Source organism: Rhea americana, unplaced genomic scaffold (assembly GCF_003343005.1).
Source record: "Rhea americana isolate MKP2758 unplaced genomic scaffold, rheAme1 scaffold_75, whole genome shotgun sequence".
NCBI classification, from domain to species: domain Eukaryota; kingdom Metazoa; phylum Chordata; class Aves; order Rheiformes; family Rheidae; genus Rhea; species Rhea americana.
The window spans coordinates 2647385-2660492 of NW_028186923.1; positions in this window are offsets into that span (position 1 = coordinate 2647385).

A 13108-nucleotide genomic window follows, 5' to 3' on the forward strand; every position below is an offset into this window, starting at 1 on the left:
AGTAAATCAGTAATTGTCCACTCTGCCAGACTGCTGACATGGTTGGSAACTACGGCAATAGTCACCTCCAAGACAATGTCTAGGTATGGCTTCAGGGACAGCACATTCTCGAGGTTATTCCCAAAAGACAGGGGTGATGCTGCACCAAATTTGGACCTCCAGTCCAAATTACAGACCTCCAGTGCTTTCCTACCATGCTTTGCACCCTTAGAGGCTTCCTGTCTGCCCTCCTAACTCACCCCAGGGTGTGCAGTCAGTAGTCTCAGTCTGGTGGGCTGCAACAAAACCACTCTACATTGTATTGGTCCATAGCTGGATTTCCTGTGTGCTACCTCACTGAAGCTGCTTTAAAAATGTCTCAATGTCTCTAAAAACTAAATGTTTTTAGAACAGCCTTATCCAGGGAGTGTCCATGAAAAAGGTAGCTGGCTACAGCCCCTACCACRAACAACCCATGCTCATCTGAGCCAGTTGCTTCAATACTTAGCACTTATCTGGTCTTTGAGGTGGCTGAGATGCTGAATTTGCAAACTGAGATCTAGTATGAAAGTGGTTTSGGTCACCTACTGCACAGTGGGTTTTTCAGCACTGAAAACTAAARGTAGAGGCCAATTTTGATCAACCAAGACAGGAGATATTTAAAATTGAATAGCTAAAAGCATTACAATTTAAAACAATGTTCCAATGAAAGCTGATAAAAGATAAATCTATTCTGAATGATATAAAAAAAAGAGAGTAATTACTTAGATAACCTATAATTTCATTCATTGTTATTAGGTGGATTTAGATTACTTGCTTGCTCAAGATTAGAGATTTGAAGTACATGACAGAAATCCTCTTTCTAATCCAGAATTGATAAATCCTTGGGTATTTCTCTATTTGTACTTTGATTTGCATCTATGCCTGTGTGCAGGACATAATCTCAGTTCTCTGGCAAATGTATTTTCCTTTCTTTTCTCCTGAACATGGTCACCTCTACCTCTATAGCAACCATTCTAGAAAAACCAACAGCAACAAATCCTCACAGATTCCCCAAGGCTCCAAACACTTCATATTCCCACAGAGTGCTGTAACTGCAAGCTCTGAAACAAATGATAAAGAATTATTTTTACTGAAATAAAAAGTAACTTTTTTTTTACAGAAACCTTTAAACAGACTTGACAATCCTCCTTGTGTGGATCATAGCTACCAGAACTGAAATATAACCCCTGTGCCCTATTGCTCTGTTCCTTCTGCCCTGCGTGGCCAAGAGTTGTTGCTGGGTGTGATGGAAGTGGAAAGGAAAGGAGTGAACAGGCAGACTTGGCTCTCCAAGAAATATGGGTTAAGTCTCAGCCAGTCAACTGGAGCAGCTCTGCCAGTAGAGTTGTGGCAATTTAAGTCAGAAATGATGTGGCCCTTCATTTTTTGGAAGAGGGTCTCCAGACCCTGTTTCTACTTGTTGTCATACTGACACATTTCTGTCATTTTGGTACTTGGGGAACTCACTGAAGGRCTGCCTGTTTCTCCTTGTCACTATTAGGGGAAGAAGTGTTATCTCTGCAGGTGGCCASCTGAAGTGGATGCTGGAGAAGATGGAGTCGGTGAGTTCAGTACAACTTATATAGTCAAGGGGAAAATGTCATGTCCACCTGATTCTGCTCGTTCATGTTAAACCTGCAAAGTATTTTGGGATGGCGGGGTTTCACTTCACAGTAATATCTACCTACTGGCACTAGGATACCACCTTGAGACAGGGAGCGAGGAGTTAACAAAATCTTGCCCGCAGAAACCAGACTGTGTGGGACAGTGTTAGCAGCTTCTGAACTGTGGCCAACACCAACCTGCCCATTAGCATTGCTGGAGAAGGCATCCACATTTTCCTATCTAAAGTAAAATAAAAGCAAGAATTGTCCGAAAAAAATATGCTTCACCTGCAAAAAATAGTCCAATGAGAGATCTAACGCCAGCCTTTTTGGTTTTCTAGCTATTTAAGTGGTCAGTGTGTGGAGGGAGTGGTTGGGTGCTGCTAGGAGTCATAACCACAGTGGTTAATGTCTCAGTGCTCAGTCACGTCTGGTTTCTAGCTGTTACCTGCTCTTCCTCAACTGATTTTTAACTCACTTGGCATTCTTTCTGTGTGCAAGATGTTTGGTTAAATTCCTAATGCTGTGTGTATGTGGAAATAAAAGGCCAGTTAAGAACAGACAAGCGATTAGGCATTAGGTGAGGTATAATCCTCCCTAATCACATTTCTAAACCTGGTAGTTGGAGGCAGGATTAGAGTTATTAACATGCGGACACAAGAGCATATAATTTATTTAACAATTACTGGCCCTTTGTGGAGGGGGGTATACRTAAGCTGCAACCTCAGTTTGGCTCCTCCGTCTTGCACAAGGTAAAGCAGAAAGACAGTGGAAGTCCTGTAACAGGACCCCTATGGAGGCCTACAGAGCATACCTGACATGCCAATATTAAGCTGGGTTTATATAAATAAACAAAAAGAGCCTAAGATGAAGAACTGTCCGCAGTGTTTCTTAGTTCTCTCTTTCCCTGAACAGCCTGTCCCGAGAATATATAACAGTTTTAAAAGCTGAAACTTGCTGGATGAAGAGCAGGAGGCAAAGGCAGACAACTGGCAAGCAGTGATGTGCAAGAGCAGCAGGGAAGGGCTCCTGCAACAAACCCTGTCCTTGGGCACGTCATACACTTTTACCAACTTGACTGGGCACTACACTGTTACACTAGAGGTTTATGTGCCAGATAGACATCCTAGTAGTCTGTGGATCTCTGTTTTAATTCTTCAGCCTACTACACAGTGCCTGTCTGCCTTAGGAGAACTAACGTTCAACTTTGTGATTTTTCTGAGCACGTTTGGAACAGCAAGCTCTCTTCCCAGTTTGTTAAAAAAAAAAGAGTTGTGGAGTTGTGGAGAGTCCACCACAGACATAACTAGAAAATACCTAGCTCTTCCAGTCTACGCCCCAGACCACTGARACCATAATTCCATACATTTTGGATTCTTCTTTGGAAGAAGAATTTCAAATTGCTTGGATGTCAGGTTTCCTTGGATTTGTGGAAGACAAGCAAAAAGACAGGATGCCAAACTGAGAGGCTACTTAATCTGATCTCAAAGTACCCATAGACACAAACAGGAAGTCCCAGGGAACAGCCCAATGCACTGCACCTCCGTTGTTCGTGCTCTTCAGCTGGAATGCTCCCTACCAACAGCTTGGCCCAGGGCCAGCTGCACTCTCCCAGACAGGTCTTGGGCATGGTTTGGGATTTAGGTCAAGCCAAGGACCATTTGCAACAACACTTTTCATGTGCTGCCCTATTTTGAAAGCCGAAAGTCTAGTACTCTGGGCGTTGCCCATTCCACGCTCACCGACCCCAGCCGTGGCCAGGTGTCGTGGTGCACACACCATGCACTACTCCGCACAGGTATGGCTGCAGCGAGAGTGCAGGGAGGATCTTCCCATGGTACTGTATGAAAAAGAAAACAACAGTTGTATGGTCAATGCAGAGAAACAGGAACTTCAGAGGGTTCTTCATCCCATCCTGATGCGAGCTCTAAAATAGGCCAGATGCACCATCCTCTGGAGATGCTTGTTTTTCACTGTTGACTGTAAGGAAAGTTTAGAATGTCGAACTTAGACATTTAAGTTTTAAAAATCTATTATTCTGTGAAGTGCATCCCACCACCACAGTCTGGAGGGGAAAGGGGCTGGTGTTGGAGGCAGCCTCAAGACACCCCTTCAAAAGGCACCAGAGATCTAGCATATAAAATCATGCATGCGCCTTTATTTGGATACATTGCAGAGTCAAATATGTTCCAAATATTATTTTCTGGGGCTGAAAGTATGACGGCATGGCCAGAGAGGTTGGCCCCATTTATCTGCTCTCCCTGCTCTAGGCTCTGCTCTGCCCCAGACAACGGCTCTATGACAGATCCTGCCTCTAACAGCTCAGAGAGCTCCCAGGTAATGACTTGTCGGCACAGCTGGTTGTCCTCACCAACATTTCTAGCTGAGACTCTAATCAGGTCATGTCAGAGACTTCAGTCACATCAGCTGCTGTTATGTCGCCATGCTCCAAAAAGAGCAAAACATCAGGAGGGATGGGAAGCGGCAAGATTCCTTCATGCCAACAATCTTATCTTTTTGGAATTGTAAATGACCCTGGGACTGTTTCTGGCAGTTCTCTTTCTCCTTTCCATTCCTCCCTGTTTTGCTAGGATAAACAACATAAGAAGAAAAACTGATGATGTGTTTCAAAACAGTTGTTTTTCCAAGCAATTAGCCTTCTTTTTTAAATTTAAGCCAGGCGTAAAATGTCTTGGCTTTTCTTCTGGCTTTATCTAGCAGCAGGAGACCATTATCTCCTGACATTACCAGTTAAATAACTGCAAACTACCTGTAACTGCAGCATGCAGTGCTTGGAGAATTTATTTCAGTCTCAGCTTTTGTGTGGACTTTGGAAAAAATCTAGAACATCTTAAAGAGACAGAGCTGATGAATTAACTCATGTCTTCACCTGAAAATGTTGTACCTGCCACTGACACAAATAACCTCTGAGATGATGACTGAAAGAAGATTCACAGGGAAAACATTCTCCCCTATCATTTTGTTAACTTTGTGCATTTGACAGCACATCACGGTGTCTAGACAGTTTCAAGGGTAGGCTGACAATCAGCTGTCTCACACTGAGGCACGGCAGGTAAGAAACTACATATTCGTTTCCTCTGGATCAACTGGAAGAGAAATAGCAGGAACATCAGATGAAGGATGAGAAGATAGCAGCCAGGACCTGATAATCAGAGAGAAGTCTTACGACACTGGCTGTCACTCTTCTGAGCCTTACCAGGAGAGGGCAATTTTACACCCGGAGCATCGTAACAGCCAGGTCCTGTCAGTGGGGTGACTAGGATTTGTGCTGGACACTTTTCTTGGGCAAAATGATGCCTGGACTCAAAGCCTACTCAAGGTGGGTGTCCACTGTACATCTTGGGGATGGACAGAGTTTAGACTGATGTTGCCTGCCTCTCTCACTCTCAGACAAGGGAGTCACCCATAACACCAAGTTTGGTGTATTGCAAAATACACCCGAGACCTGGGTAAGCAGCCAGCCCTAAACTCTGTGCTACTCTGGTTACAGCACTCCAAAACCCAGGCTATTGAGTTCAGAACAGGAGGTTTACACGTCTGATTGAAATATAGACATATACTGGGAAGGGCCTTCGAGATGATTCTTCTGTTTCCTTTAACTCCAGCTGGGCTTTTTTTTTTTTTTTTTTTTTTTTTCTCGTGAATCTCAGAGGCAAGCTGAGCTTCATAGGTAAAATTCAACACTAATTATTGCACCCAGTTCAAGGTCCTTCAAGGCTTTGTATTATGATAATGTCACCAGTCAAGACCACCTGAGGATTGGAAGACACCTCTGGAGATCATCTGGTCCAAACCCTCTGTTCGAGCAGAATCAGCCAGAGCAGGTCACCCAGGACCACATCCAGTTGAGTTCTGAATATCTCAGGGATGGAGGCTCCACAGCCTCTTTGGGCAACCTGTTCAACCACGTGCACAGTAAAGTGATTTGTCTTTTGCTGAAGTGGAATTTGCTGTGTTTCAGTTTGTGCCCATTGCTTCTTGTCCTGGGCACGAGATTTTGTGGGTCTTCAGTTAATGTAGATTATAAATCACTGTAGATTACAAACTGCTGTTTGTGTAGGTTTGAAAAGTAATTTCTCTTGAAATAAATGTATACAACACTTTAGCATCTTTCATTTGTTCCTTGCTCTTCTTTGTAGACCACTTCAGCTGGTGCTGCTATTTATTTGTGCATGATGTGCATCTTCAGTGTTTGCTAAGACTTTCATGTTTTGTAGCTCTTTCTTGCCTCCTTCCCTGCTGTGGGATATATCAACTGGCTGATTAAATTCTGAATCTGACTTTTTGCAGCGTATGCACTCTGTCTTCACTATCTCTAGTGCTTAAAACTATATGATCTGTAATACGTTTTCCTGCAGTTCTGTCAAACTTGCATGAAGAAGCTAACTAGGAAAGACTGCAGTTTCACATTTGGTTTGGTCACATACATCAGAAGACATACCTCTCTATTTACACTTTCAGTGACAATACTATCCTAAAGTTTTTAAGATTTCAGTACTGTCTGAATTTTCTTCACCTGTTAGAGGTAAGGTCTGACAAATCAGAAGCTGTCCTTGCCTGTAGCTGTAAGCTGGGAGGCTTTTCTTACTGCCATGTTTCATAAATATTGACAAATTACTTCTATAGCACTATCTGCACAGTGCAGTAAATGTGGTAACTCAAATTGGTGTTTTTAAGACAGCTGTCTCAAGGAATCAAGAATACACATCTCAACTTTAAGAGCAGGGACTGTATTTTGGAAAGCAGTGACTCTAAAAAGGATTTATGGGTCACTGCAGAAAACATTGTGAACGTATATTCCCAGTTTTACATAGYAGTCAAGAGACGAAATGAGGTGAATGAATGTATAAGCAAAAGACATTTGAATAAAGGCAGAGAAGTGTTATAACACTGTAAACATACTAAAGGACTTTCTGTGGTTTCTGTGTCCATGCTTCAGAAAGGAAGTTGCAGAGCTAAAGAGGATTCAGGGTAAATGTTGAAATTTGGGAACTCTCCTTATGGTGAAAGAATAAAGAAACTCAGTGTATTTCACTTATCCAAGAAAAACACTTGCAACTTGCTCCAACTCATTTGCTCCTACTCACCAAATACTTACATGTCTTACTAAAGACATCAGTCTAGCAAAACACAACCAAAAAAAAAAAAGATATAATGAGATTTAATGGCAGGAAGTTGAAGCTAAACAGATTTCCCACAGATAAAAGAGAGGAACACTCATTTTCATGGGAACAACCTGCCAAGCAGGTGGTGGATCTGTCCCACTTCAAGCCTGCAAGCAGAGTTGAGTTGCTTTTTCCTTCATTGATAGGCAGTAGCTCACAGAAGCAGAGGCTATAGGCTTGCAAGAGGATTTTAGAGGGGAAATTATTTGTCCTTTGAAACATATCACATAAAGCAGATGGCTGTAATGGTCCCTTGTAGTCATAAATCTGCAGACTTTATTAAATTTTTGATTTTTTTTTTTTACCTGACAAACCCTTAATTCCTGCAGCCAGAACATGGTGTCAGGACAATGTCCTCACCGTGTGTTGGTGAGAAGCTAGTCTGGATTGCCACAAAGGCTCTTCATAAGCACAACAGGGCAAAAAATGATTTCTGCAGAGGGTAGATTTCAGCRTGCTGGGGGCCTCCAGAGCAAAGGGCTTGTTTTTCCGTCACCTTAAAGGAAGAAACCAGCCACCTGCCGGGGATGCAAGCTGGCGAAGATGGAGGCTCTGCCACACACTTCCCCGTGGATTACACAGAAGCAGCTATCGGCTTCACGCGTTGTTAGACAGATAAGAGATTTTTGCATCAGTTATTCGTCACGATAAATGTCAAGATCTGAAATAAACAACGTGACAGTTTTGTGATGATAAAGTCCCAGTATATTTTTAAAGCCTAATGTTTTATTACGGCAACATTTTTAGTCTGTGATGTCTTCACCTGTATAACAGTAATATATGTTTTATATCTCTAAATAAAACCAACCAAGGAAGATTATTTTGTGGTTCTCTGAATTCTCGCTTGATCTGTGCTGCTCATCAGAATAACAATAGCTTTTTAAATGATACCGTCAGAAATCACTAGTATTTGAAAGCACAAAGAGAATATTAAAAATCTGTAATTAAAGCTTTGCAAGACCAGTAATAACATATAGAAAACTTTTACCTCAAAGGAGCCTAAATACTTCACAAACTAATACAGAAAATAAATACAGAGATCACTTCCAACTCAGCTACCAATCTTGCACAGATGGTGTAGATAACTGGGGTAAATCTCATTGAGACTAATCTATACAAACATATGCTTAATTAGCATAGTGCATCTTACACAGTGTAAAATAGAAACAGACTGTATTGCAATAACTGATCACAGCATAAATTGGTTTATTTTGATCCTTCCTATGGAGGCACAAACTATTTTTTTATTGTGCAGATTTCACTGTAACGATGAATTAATTTCAGGTTCTTGGGAAAAGAAAATGGAAAAAGGGGAATAATGACGACAGAAAAATTAATCATCCCAAAGTTTAGATTTATGCTGAATTTTGTTTCTGTGAGTGATCCAATTGCCTTCAACCGCCTAATTCATTGTATAGATTTAAACACGTACACAAATCCTTGCTGGACCAGGGCCTACTATTAATTCAGAAACAAAGCTCTTGTCCCGAGGGCCTACTCAGAAATTACACTTGTTTATTTACAACAATAAAGATAAACTGGTGTAAATCTCTGTGCAAACATGACTATTTCACGTTAATGATGGCTTATATGGGGTTAGCATAAATGTGTTCCTAATCAACCTCAAGTAATCCAAAATAGAGGACGTAGGCAGATGAATGGAGTAGTATTTGGAACAAAAAGAAAGGAAAGAGAGACAGCCAGAAAAAAGAAAAGACAAAAAAAAGAAAAAGAAAAGAAAGAAAGAAAGAAAGAAGAAAGAAAGAAAGAAAGAAAGAAAGAAAGAAAGAAAGAAATTCCGACTAAACAGAACATTTCTAATCTATGAGGACCAGAAGATGGCGGAAGGAAAGGCACGGGACCGCCGACGAGCGAGCGCGGAGAGCCCCAGCGAGCGTGCGACCGGCGGCGGCGTGTCTGCCTGCTCCTCGGGACACGCCAGCCGGGCCCAGGCGGCAGCGGGAAGCGGGGAGCAATCCCGGCCGCACCTCGTCTCCGGGGGAAAGMGCTGCACGGCGGCAGGACCCCAGGGAGCCCAGGCGAGACCAGCCGACCCGGAGGCTTCTGCAATCCGCTCGCCCACAACCTAGACTGGCATCCGAGCATAATTAAGAAGTGATCTGAGTTCAAGCGGTTTCTTAGCCATGACTGCCCACACCTAACGTTAGGAATAAAGCTGAGGCATTCAAGCCTGGAGACTGGTGTGAAATTCAGTTCAGCTGGCTTAAGCCATGCGTCTCATCCGTGATTGCATCGGAGCTACCAAGCTCCTTGGTGTCCAGGCCTTGGGTATTTTCCCAAAGCGGGATCTTACTGCCCTGACTATATGAAAGCTCCCGATCCAGTTCAGCAGAACGTAAAGCAAATTAGCTCACCGCCTCAGTCCAGTAATTTAAAAGCCTCCCAAGTGCTTGTTTGAATATGCCAAAGAGGTCTGTTTAACTAACCACGCTTTTGGTTACTCAGGGGAACTGAGTTTATGCGCAAACAGGCACTAGGAATTAAGATATCTGGGTAAGTTAAGACAGTTAATCATTTGCTCATGAGAATTATACACTGTAAATCCAGAATGTGAATGAATATATAAATCTCCCAGAGTTGTGAATTTCTTACAATAGATGTCACTTTTAAGGATTTTTGTTTACCTCTAATTCCTCTGATAAATGTAATATACTACAATTAATAGACTTTATAATGTAAATGCCAACTAGTCTGCTTTACAGTGGGTCAGAAAATCACTTTTTTTGCTTTTAACACAATTATGAATGTTATTTATTTACGTCCACTTTGATAAGGGCATAGGATATAAGCCTGCAGTCTCTATCAAGGGCTGACAAGATTTCTGTGCTGTGGGACTGTTTCTTTTTTTTTGTTTGTTTGTTTTGCTTTGCTTTGAAATCTCGTAACAGCCCTGTCTGAAACTACCGTGATTTATGTAATATTGAAAATACTTCTGCATTTTAGAAGTAGTAGTGAACAGATCTGAGTTCCAACATTTCAGAGAAATGTATTTACGGAAAAGATAAATAAAAGAGTAAAAATACGAAAATGCCCCTTTATGTATTTTGCTGTTCCTCTCAGCCTTAACTTGCAGCTTTTTTACAGTTTGAAGAGTATTGGCCCTTTACGCATACCTAGGATGTTATGTGCCCRTGTGACTGAGTAGAAGTTCCCGTTCAGTTAGGAGCCTAATGCAATAGCTTCCTTTTCATTTACGATGTTAAGGATCTTCTCTAGTCAGTCAAAACGCCTGTTTGGACATTACAAAAATAGCTGTCAGTTGTCTTTAAAATCAACTGCTCCTCATTTGATGGGAAAAGCAAAACGTGGCTTCCTCTTTAACCCTCTTCGTGCTGCCACGTGAAGTGATACAACRTGAAGTTGCCTACAAACTTCATGTGATAAAAGGGGAAGTGGTTTAAGCCCATATTTAACCCTCTGAAGCATGACTCAGTCTCAATCCTGCGTTGTAGACGAGTTGTTTCACGTTATTACCTACATGGTGTTTGCGAGTACTGCAATGTAAGCCCTGATGGCAGGCAGTCCTGCAATAACATGAAAAGCGTTTTCATGCTGTCTGACCACAAAGTAATGTGGATTGAAAGGGAATTAGTCCCACTCACAGTTTCTAGACCCAGCTTCTCTGTGTTTCACAATCTCTTGCAGTCTTGTAGAAGACRAACACCACCTTTGCATAAGTTTAGAGCAAAAATAATTTGCTCCAATGGCATTTACAGTAAGCAGGGAAGAAGCACTATTGCAAGAAACTTTACAGTAGATACTTCTTGAAGTATGTGCTGGAGTTTCAATAGCATGGGTTGAAGAAATTTAGCAGCATTTAATAGTGGTTCTCMATGGATTTCTGGTCATTTTCAATAAATATTTTTCTCTCATCTTGAACACACTGGCAGATTTTTTTTGTGTCTGAATTCTGTTCAGAGCTACTCCTTTATTTCCATTTAACAGGTCATTCTGACATATTGGTAATAATGAGTTCAACACAAAAACTATCTGCTCTTCTTCCAAGCCCTGCCTTCCTGGCATTGCACTTATGCCTGTCTTCTTCATGTGATGCTATCTGATAGTGTTGGGTCATTTAGAAATCCTAAGCATCTTTGAACTGATCTACTAGCAGTGTTAYATTTCTTCTAACTTTTAGGGGATTTGGTCACAACCTTTAAGACTTCAACATGTATCCTCTCTAGGATAGTGCAGCCAATCCCCATTTCATTACGTTTCCTTTAGATCTTAAATTATTTCCCTAATTCTTTCTACCAARCAGGTGAAACTGAAACTGTGAAATACCACCACGCTGTTCCCATGTCCCTGTACAAGAATTCTGTTTGTGAGGATTCTGGGCCCTCTGAGACCCATTAGCTAGAGAYGCTGATGCTCTTCCGCTGCAGGTTCATATCCAAACAGGACTGGCAGCCAGTTGTACCTAACTAGCAATGTCCAAAAGTGGTGAGCTACCTGCTTGACCTATTTAATAGCATCTAGGAATACCAGATTTGGCATCAGAGAGTTTTGCTGTTTCTTTGCTTTTTGCCAAATCGGGTAGTATTTTTGCAGTTGCAGGAATGTGGCTGGAAGCACTTTCCAGAGCTGTGTTTAAGTTACAAATGCACATCTCTGGCTTCTCCACGGTAACCATACTTCTCAGGTAACTTCGGGCTGTGATTTGTGGCACTGATGCCTTCTTCCCTTTGCTTTATTTCTCCTATTGCTTACAATTTCCTCTCCTGAAGAAACAAGGTTTACGCAATTGCACTTTTTTTTTTTCAGAATCTCTCCCCACGCACAAGCTTTCCAACCTTTTGGCCTATTTCGACCCGATTTGACAGAGCCGCAGAGGTTTTGAAAAATCCGAAGGTCTGTCAAGTTGTGYGACAAGCAGCGGCTGCGAGAGGAAACGCAAAACCTCGTTAGTGCTCCACCCGGGAGAAAGGCAGAGCGCGCTCAGCCCTTATCAGCGCTGTTTGGCTTCCCTGGCAGCGGAGAAGCGGTGGGCAGGCGGCCAGCAGCACACGCACGGCCCTGAACCAGCCGTAGCGTGTGCCGCTCCGTGCCCAGACAGCACGCCGACAGAAAGCAGGTTGGGGACACGGAAGGGAGCCGAGGCTAGCGCGGGAGTCGGCCGCGAGGACGTGAGAGGAGAGAAGGAGCTGGGGAGTTCCTGCAGCGGAGAGGGGAAGGGAATGTCTGACCCAAATCCATGGGGGGAAAGAAAAAAAGGAGCTTAATTAACATGCTGCTCATAGAACAAATTCTCCCCGAGTGCAATGAGCCCTCTGCAAAGCAAGCGCTGCTCGGGCCGAGTGGTTTCCAGGTACAACGYGCCTGGAACGGCTCCTTCTCTTTCGAAACCACGACGGCAACCTCTGCCTCGCCGCAGCGGGTACCTGCCTCAAGCTGAYGGGACGGGGAAGAAAACGAGCCGAGCGAAATCGTCGCTTCTGGCGGGAGAAGGTGCCCGAGAGCCCCCACGGATCCCCGGGCCAGGGGCTGGATGGCGGGAGAGGTGCCTCACCTGACTCCTCAGCGGGGGGGGATTGCGAAGAGTGCATTAAAGGCGGCTGGGGGGAAAGAAAAAAAAAAAGACAAGCAAAGAACCACTTTTAATATACACCAGAGTGACCGGGCAGGACCACGACGCGGAGGCCGCGATGCCCGGAAGCTCCTGCAGCCCGCGGCTGGCAGAGGGAGAGACTCGCGAGAGCTTTTATTTCCAGAAATCACGGCTTGGGGGCTGCCAGGACCAAATCGGCTCCTCCGGCCCCGGCCGCGACGCCCGCGAGGCCCCGTGAGGCGCCGCCGTTGGCAGCTTCGTGCCCGAGGAGCGGCCGCCATGGCCACCACGTAGCAGCGCCTCGCACGCAAGGGGTTTCGCCTTCCCTTGCCCCAGGAGGTTTTAATCTCTGATTAAACTGTGTCTTTATGGGCCWCTCGAGGGCAGGCCGGGCCGGCGGCGTCGCCGCGATGCCGCCGCCACGGGTTTGCGGGAGGCGGGAAGGGGCGCGCTACTTTTTCTCAGCTCCCACCCGGCGCCGCGCGGAAGGGTACAGCGGCCGGCGGAGGGATTCGGTGAGCCGCCAGCGCGGCTGCGCAATGCGGGTCACTCAAACCGGCGCCGCGCTTCTCCGCTCCCGATCAACCGCCCCCAACGGGCGCGTTCGGCGCGGGGTGACAGCCCGCGCGACCAATGAGAGGCCGCCCCTGCCGCCTCCCCGCCCCCCCGGCGCGGCGCACGCAGCGCGCCCGCCCACCCGGCTCCTTCCCCCTTCGCCTCGCTTTTTT